We start from the raw sequence: 12,990 nt of genomic DNA on the forward strand, positions 1-12,990 counted from the left end.
ACATTCTCTACATGGCTGATTATTGGGTGTACACCCTCCTAGATCCTCGCTACCAGGACAACTTGCAAACCCTCATACCAACGTTGAACCGAGAGCGTAAACTGCGGGAGTACCAAGACACACTGGTAGTGTGACATTACTAGTAGTGTGAATGAGGACAGAGCAGGAGACCTTGCCGGACACACATCAGGGGATCAACTGACGGGACTGAGCCCAAGTAACACAGGAACAAGTGTGGATTGTGCTGATGCCACTTCAGAGCTGTCACTGGCGGGGTTGGAGGCCAGGGGAAATACTAGAGACAGTGGAGCCGGAGGCCATAGTGGAGCACGGTTACAATCAGTTGTAGTCTACTACCTCTATAAAACGTGCTGCAAGTTGGCCTCAGCCAGCTCCATGCCTCATCCTGGGCTCCAACAACGTCAGTTGGTGTTCAGAAGTGCCGTCTTCACAGAGAAAAACACACTAGCTCCTGTGTTAGTGGGGTTCAGTAATGCCAGATGTTCCCCTGCTGTGTAGACGGCAAAGTCTACTGCTGCCTCCACATGCCAAAAAACAGCAGGCCTCAGCCTGCTCCATGCCTCATCCTGGGCTCCAACAACGCCAGTTGGTGTTCAGAAGTGCCGTCTTCACAGAGAAAAACACACTAGCTCCTTTGTTAGTGGGGTTCAGTAATGCCAGCTGTTCCCCTGCTGTGTAGACGGCAAAGTCTCCTGCTGCCTCCACATGCCAACACCATCAGGCCTCAGCCTGCTCCAGGCCTCATCCTGGGCTCCAACAACGTCAGTTGGTGTTCAGAAGTGCCGTCTTCATAGAGAAAAACACACTAGCTCCTGAGTTAGTGGAGTTCAGTAATGCCAGCTGTTCCCCTGCTGGGTAGATGGCAAAGTCTCCTGCTGCCTCCACATGCCAACACCATCAGGCCTCAGCCTGCTCCAGGCCTCATCCTGGGCTCCAACAACGTCAGTTGGTGTTCAGAAGTGCCGTCTTCACAGAGAAAAATACACTAGCTCCTGTGTTAGTGGGGTTCAGTAATGCCAGCTGTTCCCCTGCTGTGTAGACGGCAAAGTCTCCTGCTGCCTCCACATGCCAAAAAACAGCAGGCCTCAGCCTGCTCCATGCCTCATCCTGGGCTCCAACAACGCCAGTTGGTGTTCAGAAGTGCCGTCTTCACAGAGAAAAACACACTAACTCCTGTGTTAGTGGGGTTCAGTAATGCCAGCTGTTCCCCTGCTGTGTAGACTGCAAAGCCTCCTGCTGCCTCCACATGCCAACACCATCAGGCCTCAGCCTGCTCCATGCCTCATCCTGGGCTCCAACAACGCCAGTTGGTGTTCAGAAGTGCCGTCTTCACAGAGAAAAACACACTAGCTCCTGTGTTAGTGGGGTTCAGTAATGTCAACTGTTCCCCTGCTGTGTGGACGGCAATGTCTCCTGCTGCCTCCACATTCAAAAAACAGCAGGCCTCATCCTGGGCTCCAACAACGCCAGTTGGTGTTCAGAAGTGCCGTCTTCACAGAGAAAAACACACTAGCTCCTGTGTTAGTGGGGTTTAGTAATGCCAGCTGTTCCCTTGCTGTGTAGACGGCAAAGTCTCCTGCTGCCTCCACATGCAAATTACTACAGATTTGTAACTTTGGTCAACTTAGGCCTCTGGCTCCACTGTCTCTAGTGTTTCCCCTGGTCAACAACCACGCCAGTTACAGCTGTGAAGTGGCGTCTGCACAATCCACACTTGTTCCTGAGTTAATGTGGCTCAGTCCCGTCAGTTGATCCCCTGATGTGTGTCCGGCAAGGTCTCTTGCTCTGTCCACATTCACATTACTAGTAGTGTGAATGAGGACTGAGCAGGAGAGCCAGTTGTAGCCTGGAAGTGCCGTCCGCACAGATAGAAACACTCGCTCCTGTGTTAGTGGGGTTCAGTAGCGCCAGCTGTTCCCCTGCTGTGTAGACGGCAATGTCTCCTGCTCCATACACATGCCAACACCATTAGGCCTCAGCCTGCTCCATGCCTCATCCTGGGCTCCAACAACGCCAGTTGGTGTTCAGAAGTGCCGTCTCCGCAGAGAAAAACACTCTAGCTCCTGTGTCAGTGGGGTTCAGTAATGCCTGCTGTTCCCCTGCTGTGTAGACGGCAATGTCTCCTGCTCCATACACATGCCAACACCATCAGGCCTCAGCCTGCTCCATGCCTCATCCTGGGCTCCAACAACGCCAGTTGGTGTTCAGAAGTGCCGTCTCCGCAGAGAAAAACACTCTAGCTCCTGTGTCAGTGGGGTTCAGTAATGCCAGCTGTTCCCCTGCTGTGTGGACGGCAATGTCTCCTGCTCCATACACATGCCAACAGCATCAGGCCTCAGCCTGCTCCATGCCTCATCCTGGGCTCCAACAACGCCAGTTGGTGTTCAGAAGTGCCGTCTCCGCAGAGAAAAACACTCTAGCTCCAGTGTCAGTGGGGTTCAGTAATGCCTGCTGTTCCCCTGCTGTGTAGACGGCAATGTCTCATGCTCCATACACATGCCAACACCATAAGGCCTCAGCCTGCTCCATGCCTCATCCTGGGCTCCAACAACGCCAGTTGGTGTTCAGAAGTGCCGTCTCCGCAGAGAAAAACACTCTAGCTCCTGTGTCAGTGGGGTTCAGTAATGCCAGCTGTTCCCCTGCTGTGTGGACGGCAATGTCTCCTGCTCCATACACATGCCAACAGCATCAGGCCTCAGCCTGCTCCATGCCTCATCCTGGGCTCCAACAACGCCAGTTGGTGTTCAGAAGTGCCGTCTCCACAGAGATAAACACACTAGCTCCTGTGTCCTGTGTTAGTGGGGTTCAGTAACGTCAGCTGTTCCCCTGCTGTGTGGACGGCAAAGTCTCCTGCTGCCTCCACATGCAAACTACTACAGATTTGTAACTTTGGTCAACTTAGGCCTCTGGCTCCACTGTCTCTAGTATTTCCCCTGGCCAACAACCACGCCAGTTACAGCTGTGAAGTGGCGTTTGCACAATCCACACTTGTTCCTGAGTTACTGTGGCTCAGTCCCGTCAATTGATCCCCTGAAGTGTGTCCGGCAAGGTCTCCTGCTCTGTCCACATTCACATTACTAGTAGTGTGAATGAGGACTGAGCAGGAGAGCTTGCCAGGCACACATCAGGGGATCAACAGACGGGACTGAGCCACAGTTACACAGGAACAAGTGTGGATTGTGCAGACGCCACTTCACAGCTGTAACTGGCGTGGTTGTTGGCCAGGGGAAATACTAGAGACAGTGGAGCCAGAGGCCTAAGTTGACCAAAGTTACAAATCTGTAGTAGTTTGCATGTGGAGGCAGCAGGAGACTTTGCCGTCCACACAGCAGGGGAACAGCTGACGTTACTGAACTGGCGGGGTTGTTGGCCTGGGGAAATACTAGAGACAGTGGAGCCGGAGGCCATAGTGGAGCACGGCGACAATCAGTAGTAGTCTACAACCTCTATAAAACCAGCTGCAAGTTGTCCTCCACCTGCTGCATTCTTCATCCTGGGCTACAACACAGCCAGTTGTAGCCTGGAAGTGCCGTCCGCACAGATAGAAACACTCGCTCCTGTGTCTGTGGGGTTCAGTAACGCCAGCTGTTCCCCTGCTGTGTGGATGGCAAAGTCTCCTGCTGCCTCCAACATCACACTACATGTTATTTTCCACTTGCTCCAAGTAGGCCTCAGCCTGCTCGGAGCATTGATCCTGGGCTTCAACACAGCCAGTTGTAGCTTGGAAGTGCCGTCCACACAGATAGAAACACTCGCTCCTGGGTCAGTGGGGTTCAGTAATGCCAGCTGTTCCCTTGCTGTGTGGACGGCAAAGTCTCCAGCTGCCTCCAAACTCACACTACAATGCTTTTTCTCCTCGCTCCAAGTAGGCCTCAGCCTGCTCGGAGCATTGATCCTGGGCTACAACACAGCCTGTTGTAGCCTGGAAGTGCCGTCCGCACAGATAGAAACACTCGCTCCTGTGTTAGTGGGGTTCAGTAATGCCAGCTGCTCCCCTGCTGTGTGGACGGCAAAGTCTCCTGCTCCATCCACATTCAAACTACAACTGATTTTTAACCATGCTCCACTTAGGCCTCTGGCTCCACTGTCTCTAGTATTTCCCTGGCCTGCAACCCCGCGAGTGACAGCTCTGAAGTGGCGTCAGCACAATCCACACTTGTTCCTGTGTTACTTGGCCTCAGTCACGTCAGTTGATCCCCTGATGTGTGTCCGTAAAGGTCTCCTGCTCTGTCCACATTCCCATTACTAGTAGTGTGAATGAGGACAGAGCAGGAGACCTTGCCGGACACACATCGGGGGATCAACTGACGGGACTGAGGCCAAGTAACACAGGAACAAGTGTGGATTGTGCTGACGCCACTTCAGAGCTGTCACTCGCGGGGTTGGAGGCCAGGGGAAATACTAGAGACAGTGGAGCCAGAGGCCTAAGTGGAGCACGGTTACAATCAGTAGTAGTCTACAACCTCTATAAAACGTGCTGGAAGTTGGCTTTAGCCAACTCCATGCCTCATCCTGGGCTCCAACAATGCTAGTTGGTGTTCAGAAGTGCCGTCTTAACAGAGAAACACACACTAGCTCCTGTGTTAGTGGGGTTCAGTAATGCCAGCTGTTCCCCTGCTGTGCGGATGGCAAAGTCTCCTGCTGCCTCCAACATCACACAACATATTATTTTCCACTTGCTCCAAGTAGGCCTCAGCCTGTTGGAGCATTGATCCTGGGCTTCAACACAGCTTGTTGTAGCTTGGAAGTGCCGTCCGCACAGATAGAAACACTCGCTCCTGTGTCTGTGGGGTTCAGTAACGCCAGCTGTTCCCCTGCTGTGCGGATGGCAAAGTCTCCTGCTGCCTCCAACATCACACTACTACTGACTTTTAACCGTGGTCCACTTAGGCCTCTGGCTGTACTGTCTAGTATTTCCCCTGGCCTCCAACCCCGCCAGTTGCTGCTCTGATGTGCCGTCTGCACAATCCACACTTGTTCCTGTGTTACTGGGGCTCAGTCACGTCAGTTGATCCCCTGATGTGTGTCCGGCAATGTCTCCTGCTCTGTCCCCATTCCCATTAATAGTTGTGGGAATGTGGACAGAGCAGGACACCTTGCCGGACACACATCAGGGGATCAACTGATGTGAATGAGGCCCAGTAACTCAGGAACAAGTGTGGATTGTGCAGACAACTCTGCAGAGCAGCAACTGCCGTAGTTGGAGGCCAGGGGAAATACTAGAGACAGTAGAGCCAGAGGCCAAAGTGGATCACGGTTACAATCAGTAGTTGTGTACAACCAATATAAAACTCGCTTCAAGTTGGCCTCAGCCTGCTGCCTGATTGACCCCTGGGCTTCAACATCGCATGTTGCTGCTCAGAAGTGTGTTTGCCACGGGTACTCCCTCCTGCCCAGCCGGGTTCCAGCAACGTCAGCGGTTTCTCGGCAGAGCCTTTGGCCTAGGTGCCTCCTTCATGCTATCCGAGTTCCAGCAACGTCTGCTGGTCCTTGGTAGTGCTTTTTAGCACAGGTACCTCCTGCTTAGAAACCATGTTCTAGCACCGTCAGCTGGTCCACGGTTGTCCCATTGGCTCTTGTTCCTTTTGCTGCCCCTCCGGGTTTCAGCACCATCAGCTGGTTCTCGGCAGTGTCTTTGGCACGGGTACTCCCTCCTGCCCAGCCTGGTTACAGCACGCCTGCTGTTTCCGGGTAGTGTCGACGTCACTTTGCCACTGATACGTTGTCCTGTCATGTTGCGGTCGGGTTAGCCGAGTCTATGGTGCCTGCAGTTTTAGTGCTTCCTATGTGGGCTGCGGGTTCTGGTAACAAAGGCTGGTTCCATAGTGCCAATAGGACAAGCACTCCCTGTAGGACTGTGGGTTTTCGGTAACTGCGGCCGGCTCGCGGCCTTGAAACTTTGTTTTTCATGGGTACCTCCTGCTATCCATCCGGGTTCCAGCACCGTCAGCTGGTCCTCGCTAGTGTCATTTGCTCTTGCAGCTTCTGCTACCCATCTGGGTTCCAGCACCGTCAGCTGGTTCTCGGCAGAGCCTTTGGTCTAGGTGCCTCCTTCATGGTATCCGAGTTCCAGCAACGTCTGCTGGTCCTTGGTAGTGCTTTTTAGCACAGGTACCTCCTGCTTAGAAACCATGTTCTAGCACCGTCAGCTGGTCCACGGTTGTCCCATTGGCTCTTGTTCCTTCTGCTGCCCCTCCGGGTTCCAGCACCATCGGCTGGTCCTCGCTAGTGTCATTTGCTCTTGCAGCTTCTGCTACCCATCTGGGTTCCAGCACCGTCAGCTGGCTCTCAGTAGAGCCTTTGGCCTAGGTGCCTCCTTCTCGGTATCTGAGTTCCAGCAACGTCTGCTGGTCCTTGGTAGTGCTTTTTAGCACAGGTGCCTCATGCTTAGTAACCGTGTTCCAGCACCGTCAGCTGGTCCACGGTTGTGCCATTGGCTGTGGTTCCTTCTGTTGCCCCTCCAGGTTCCAGCACCGTCAGCTGGTTCTCGGTAGTTCCATTGACTCTTGTAGCTAATGCTACCCATCCGGGTTCCAGCACCGTCAGCTGGTTCTCGGAAGTGTCTTTGGCACGGGCACTCCGTCCTGCCCAGCCTGGTTCCAGCACGCCTGCTGTTTCCGGGTAGTGTCAACGTCACTTTGCCACCGATACGCTGTCCTGTCGTGTTGCGGTTGGGTTAGCCGAGTCTATGGTACCTGCAGTTTCGGTGCTTCCTATGTGGGCTGCGGGTTCTGGTAATAAAGGCTGGTTCCGTACTGCCAATAGGACAAGCACCCCCTGTAGGACTGTGGGTTTCGGTAACTGCGGCCGGCTCACGGCCTTGCAACTTTGTTTTTTTCCTGGGTACCTTCTGCTACCCATCTGGGTTCCAGCACCGTCAGCTGGTTCTCGGCAGAGCCTTTGGCCTACGTGCCTCCTTCATGGTATCCGAGTTCCAGCAACGTCTGCTGGTCCTTGGTAGTGCTTTTTAGCACAAGTACCTCCTGCTTAGAAACCTTGTTCTAGCACCGTCAGCTGGTCCACGGTTGTCCCATTGGCTCTTGTTCCTTCTGCTGCCCCTCCGGGTTCCAGCACCGTCAGCTGGTCCTCGCTAGAGTCATTTGCTCTTGCAGCTTCTGCTACCCATCCGGGTTCCAGCACCGTCAGCTGGCTCTCAGCAGAGCCTTTGGCCTAGGTGCTTCCTTCTCGGTATCTGAGTTCCAGCAACGTCTGTTGGTCCTTGGTAGTGCTTTTTAGCACAGGTACCTCCTGCTTAGTAACCGTGTTCCAGCACCGTCAGCTGGTCCACGGTTGTGCCATTGGCTGTTGTTCCTTCTGCTGCCACTCTGGGTTCCAGCACCGTCAGTTGGTTCTCGGTAATTCCATTGACTCTTGTAGCTAATGCTACCCCTCCAGGTTCCAGCACCGTCAGCTGGTTCTCGGAAGTGTCTTTGGCACGGGCACTCCCTCCTGCCCAGCCTGGTTACAGCACGCCTGCTGTTTCCGGGTAGTGTCAACGTCACTTTGCCACTGATACGTTGTCCTGTCGTGTTGTGGTCGGGTTAGCCGAGTCTATGGTGCCTGCAGTTTCAGTGCTTCCTATGTGGGCTGCGGGTTCTGGTAATAAAGGCTGGTTCCGTACTGCCAATAGGACAAGCACCCCCTGTAGGACTGTGGGTTTCAGTAACTGCGGCCTGCTCGCGGACGCGACACTTTGTTAATCATGGGTACCTTCTGTTACCCATCCGGGTTCCAGCAACGTCAGCTGGTTCCCGGCAGAGCCTTTGGCCTAGGTACCTCCTTGTCGGTATCCGAGTTCCAGCAACGTCTGCTGGTCCTTGGTAGTGCTTTGGAGCACAGGTACCTCCTGCTTAGTAACCGTGTTCCAGCCCCGTCAGCTGTTCCACGGTTGTCCCATTGGCTCTTGTTCCTTCTGCTGCCCCTCCGGGTTCCTGCACCGTCAGCTGGTTCTCGGCAGTGCCTTTGGCCTAGGTGCCTCCTTGTCGGTATCCGAGTTCCACCAATGTCTTCTTGTTCCTTGGTAGTGCTTTTTAGCACAGGTACCTCCTGCTTAGAAACCGTTTTCTAGCACCGTCAGCTGGTCCACGGTTGTCCCATTGGCTCTTGTTCCTTCTGCTGCCCCTCCAGGTTCCAGCACCGTCAGCTGGTCCTCGCTAGTGTCATTTGCTCTTGCAGCTTCTGCTACCCATCTGGGTTCCAGCACCGTCAGCTTGTTCTCGGCAGAGCCTTTGGCCTAGGTGCCTCCTTCATGGTATCTGAGTTCCAGCAACGTCTGCTGGTCCTTGGTAGTGCTTTTTAGCACAGGTACCTCCTGCTTAGAAACCGTGTTCTAGCACCGTCAGCTGGTCCACGGTTGTCCCATTGGCTCTTGTTCCTTCTGCTGCCCCTCCGGGTTCCAGCACCGTCAGCTGGTCCTCGCTAGTTTAATTTGCTCTTGCAGCTTCTGCTGCCCATCCGGGTTCCTGCACCGTCAGCTGGTTCTCGGCAATGCCTTTGGCCTAGGTGCCTCCTTGTTGGTATCCGAGTTCCACCAATGTCTGCTGGTCCTTGGTAGTGCTTTGGAGCACAGGTACCTCCTGCTTAGTAACCGTTTTCCAGCACCGTCAGCTGGTCCACGGTTGTGCCATTTGCTCTTGTTCATTCTGCTGCCCCTCCGGGTTCCAGTACCATCAGCTGGTTCTCGCCAGTTCCTCAGCCTTCTTGTAACTTCTGCTACTTTTCAAAGTTCAAGCTTGTGGAAATGGTTTTTGATTCTCACTCTGGATCTCCCTGACAATGACCCTGAAGACGACGACCCTGAAGACCACACAGAAGAATACCTAAAAGATGACCCTGAAGAAGATGATCAAGAGGACAAAGAACAGGAAGACAACCACCAAGATGCAGAACAACAAGAGACAGAAGACCAAGAAGCATAAAAACCAAAAGCAGAAGAACATTAAGCATATGACTAAAAATCTAAGCAAATGAGATTATCAAATTTATAAGCAGAAGAAGACTAAGCAGTGTATGGGGGTGAGTCCGTTCCTCCTCGTGGTGCCCCTGGAAAAGGCCTGCTGCTGCAGGCCAAACTGAACGTGGACAAATCCTGTTGTAAATCTTTTGTGACAGGCTGAACGGAAGGTGTAATCTTTAAACTTTTAGAGATAACAACTACAGGAATGCCTGACACAAATAAGAATATGATGAAGAAGAATATGATGAAGAAGAAGAATAAGATACTGCTGCTGATGAAGACGATGAAAGGGGAAAGTGTGGGAGAAGTAAAAAAGAAGGTGAAGAGCATGGAAGTAGTGAAACATACATATCTGACAAAAAATTAAAGACTTTAACATAGTCATTGTCTTTGTAACTACGAACGTCTTTAAAAAAAAAAACAAATTCCTGCTATTCCATTTGATTGGGCTAAACCTCTATGGCTTTAATGTCTCCTACACCTCCCACAATACATTCTACATTATTATTAGTTGTTTTTCTCCATGTAGAATTAACCAACAGGGAAAGAAAGGGTTTTTTTTGATTCCGATATTTCTGTTCCATTGACTTGAATGGGACTTCCGGGATCGGAATCGGCGATACCCGATACTTTTTTTAGATCGGCCGATCCATTCCGATACGATATTTTTCAGTATCGGGTGGTATCGCTCAACACTACGCGCGATCAAAAAGAAGGATATAAATAAATATGGTACCGCTGAAAACGTCTTCTTGTCCCACAAAGAAACAGCTGCCATATAGCTCCATCACCAGAAAAATAAAAAAAAGTTATAGCGCTCAGAATAAAGCGATGCAAAAATAATTATTTTTTCTATAAAACAGGTTTTATTGTATAAAAGTGCCAAAACATAAAAAAAGATATAAATGAGGTATCGCTGTCATCATACTGACCCGAAGAAAAAAAATGCTTTATCAATTTTACCACATGAGGAACTGTATAAACGCCCCCCCCCCAAAAGAAATTCATGAATTGCTGGTTTTTGTTCATTCTGCCTCCTATAAATCGGAATAAAAAGTGATCAAAAAATGTCATGTGCCCGAAAATGGTACCAATAAAAGCGTCAACTCATCCCGCAAAAAAGAAGACCTCACGTGATTCTGTGGGCCAAAATATGGAAAAATTATAGCTCTCAAAATGTGGTGATGCAAAAACTACTTTTTGCAATAAAAAGCGTCTTTTAGTGTGTGACAGCTGCCAAACATAAACCCCATTATAAAAACCCACTATAAATAGTAAATCAAACGCCCCTTCATCACCCCCTTAGTTAGGGAAAAATAATAACAATAAAAAAATGTATTTATTTCCATTTTCCCATTAGGGTTAGGGTTGGGGTTAGGGTAGGGGTTAAGGTTAAGGTCAGGGTTAGAGCTAAATTTAGGGTTGGGGCTAAAGTTAGGGTTAGGATTGGGGCTAAAGTTAGGGTTGGGATTAGGGTTAGGGTTGGGATTAGGGTTAGGGGTGTGTTAGGGTTAGGTTTGTGGTTAGAGTTATTGTTGGGATTAGGGTTAGGGGTGTGTTAGGATTAGGGTTGGAGTTAGAATTGGGGGGTTTCCACTGTTTAGACACATCAGCGGTCTGATCTCAATTCCAGCCATTTTTGCGTTGAAAAAGTCAAAAGGTGCTCCTTTCCTTTTGAGCTCAGCCATGCGCACAAACAGTGGTTTACCCCTACATTTGGGGTATCAGCACACTCAGGACAAATTGCACAACATCTTTTGGGGTCCAATTTCTCCTGCTACCCTTGGGAAAATAAAAAATTGAGTTAGAAAAGATAATTTTTGTGAAAAAAATAAGATTTTTTATTTTTACAGCTCTGCATTATAAAGTTCTGTGAAGCACTTGGGGGTTCAAAGTCCTCACCACACATCTAGATAAGTTCCTTAGGGGGTCTACTTTCCAAAATGGTGTCACTTGTGGGGGGTTTCCACTGTTTAGGCACATCAGGGGCTCTCCAAACGCGACATGGTGTCCAATCTCAATTCCAGGCAATTTTGCATTGAAAAGTCAAACGGCGCTCCTTCCCTTACGAGCTCGGCCATGAGCCCAAACAGTGGTTTACCTGCATATAAGGGGTATCAGCGTACTCAGGACAAATTGTACACCAACTTTTGGGGTCCAATTTCTCCTGTTACCCTTGGTAAAATATAACAAACTAGATGGTGGCCCAATTCTAATGCATGGGGTATTCTAGAATAGAGAATCTGTCACCCCATTCTTGCCCCATAAGCTGGGGCCAACGCCATCAGGGGCTTATCTACAGCATTCTGTAATGCTGTAGATAAGCCCCCGATGAAACCTGAAAAATAAGAAAAACATGTTGGATTATACTCACCGGGAGTTAGGGCAGGTGCAGTGGGTGTCGCGGTCCGGTGCCTCCAATCTTCATATGATGATGTCCTCCTCCTTGCTTCTCCCTCGGCTCCTGCGCACGCGTACTTTATCTGCCCTGTTGAGGGCAGAGTAAACTCCTGCATTGCACAGGCGCTGGGAAAGGTCAGAGAGGTCCGGCGCCTGCGCACTGCAGTACTCTACTCTGCCCTCAACAGGGCCGATAAAGTACACAAGCGCAGGAGCTGAGGGAGAAGCAAGGAGGAGGATGTCATCGTATGAAGATGGGAAGCACCGGACGGGACGGCGACATCAATCGAACGGGACCGAACGCTGGGGTGAGTATAATCAACTCTCTTTTCTTATCTTTCGGGTTTCATTGGGGGCTTATCTACAGCATTACAGAATGCTGTAGATAAGCCCCTGATGGCGGTGGCTGCAGGAGATGACCGGCGACAACCGTCAGGAGATGAGCAGCTAGCGACGCAGATCTCCCGACGGTAGCGCTGGCGTGCGTCGTTCGAATTCCGTGACAATTCGCGGCCGGACTGCACTTGCAGCTGATTGGTCGTGGCCGGCCGTGACCAATCAGCGATGTGGGATTTCCGTTACAGAGGGAGAGACAGACAGAATTAGAGATTGGATCTGAAATAAATTTTTTGTGAAAAAAAGTTAAATGTTCATTTTTTTTTAAACATTCCAAAAATTCCTGTGAAGCACCTGAAGGGTTAATTAACTTCTTGAATGTGGTTTTGAGCACCTTCAGGGGTGCAGTTTTTAGAATGATGTCACTTTTGGGTATATTCTATCATATAGACCCCTCAAAGTGACTTGAAATGTGAGGTGGTCCCAAAAAAATAGTGTTGTAAAAATGAGAAATCGCCGGTCAACTTTTAACCCTTATAACTTCCTAACAAAAAAAATTTGGTTCCAAAATTGTGCTGAAGTAAATATGACATGTGGGAAACGTTATTTATTAACTATTTTGTGTGACACATTTTTCTGTTTTAAGGGCCTGAAAATTCAAAGTTGGAAAATTGCGAAATTTTCGTCAAATTTCCGTTTTTTTTTCACAAATAAACGCAAGTCATATCAAAGAAATTTAGAAATGTTATCACTAACATGAAGTACAATATGTCATGAGAAAACAATGTCAGAATCACCGGGTACATTGAAGCGTTCCAGAGTTATTATAAAGGACAGTGGTCAGAACTGTAAAAATTGGCCTGATCATTAACATGCAAACCACCCTTGGGGATAAACGGGTTAATGTAGCAACTTATAATGGCTACTAAACAGTGTATGTTGTGGTGTCCGGCTCTATATGCGGAGTACATCAGTCTGCTGTGGGTGATGACACTAAAGTCTGGTTGTTGGGGTTATTGGTTGTGAGTGTTGTGTATGTTAAGTATAGGCCATTAATATCAAAGTCCTGGAAATCCTGCATGCCCCCAGAAGAAGCAAGGCGAAACTTTCGTCCAGGTGAAGGGACACAACGCCTGGGATGCCCTGTGCTTTGGTGAAGATTTCCGCAGTAGGTAATTGCACTAATTTGTATTTATACAGTAGTTTACAATTCTTGCTCAGGTTGTATTGTGACTCTGGCAGGGCTTAATAAGGTGGAGTGTAGTTATTCTACTGAT

This window comes from Dendrobates tinctorius, unplaced genomic scaffold (assembly GCF_039654945.1).
Source record: "Dendrobates tinctorius isolate UK_male_01 unplaced genomic scaffold, ASM3965494v1 ptg000083l, whole genome shotgun sequence".
NCBI classification, from domain to species: domain Eukaryota; kingdom Metazoa; phylum Chordata; class Amphibia; order Anura; family Dendrobatidae; genus Dendrobates; species Dendrobates tinctorius.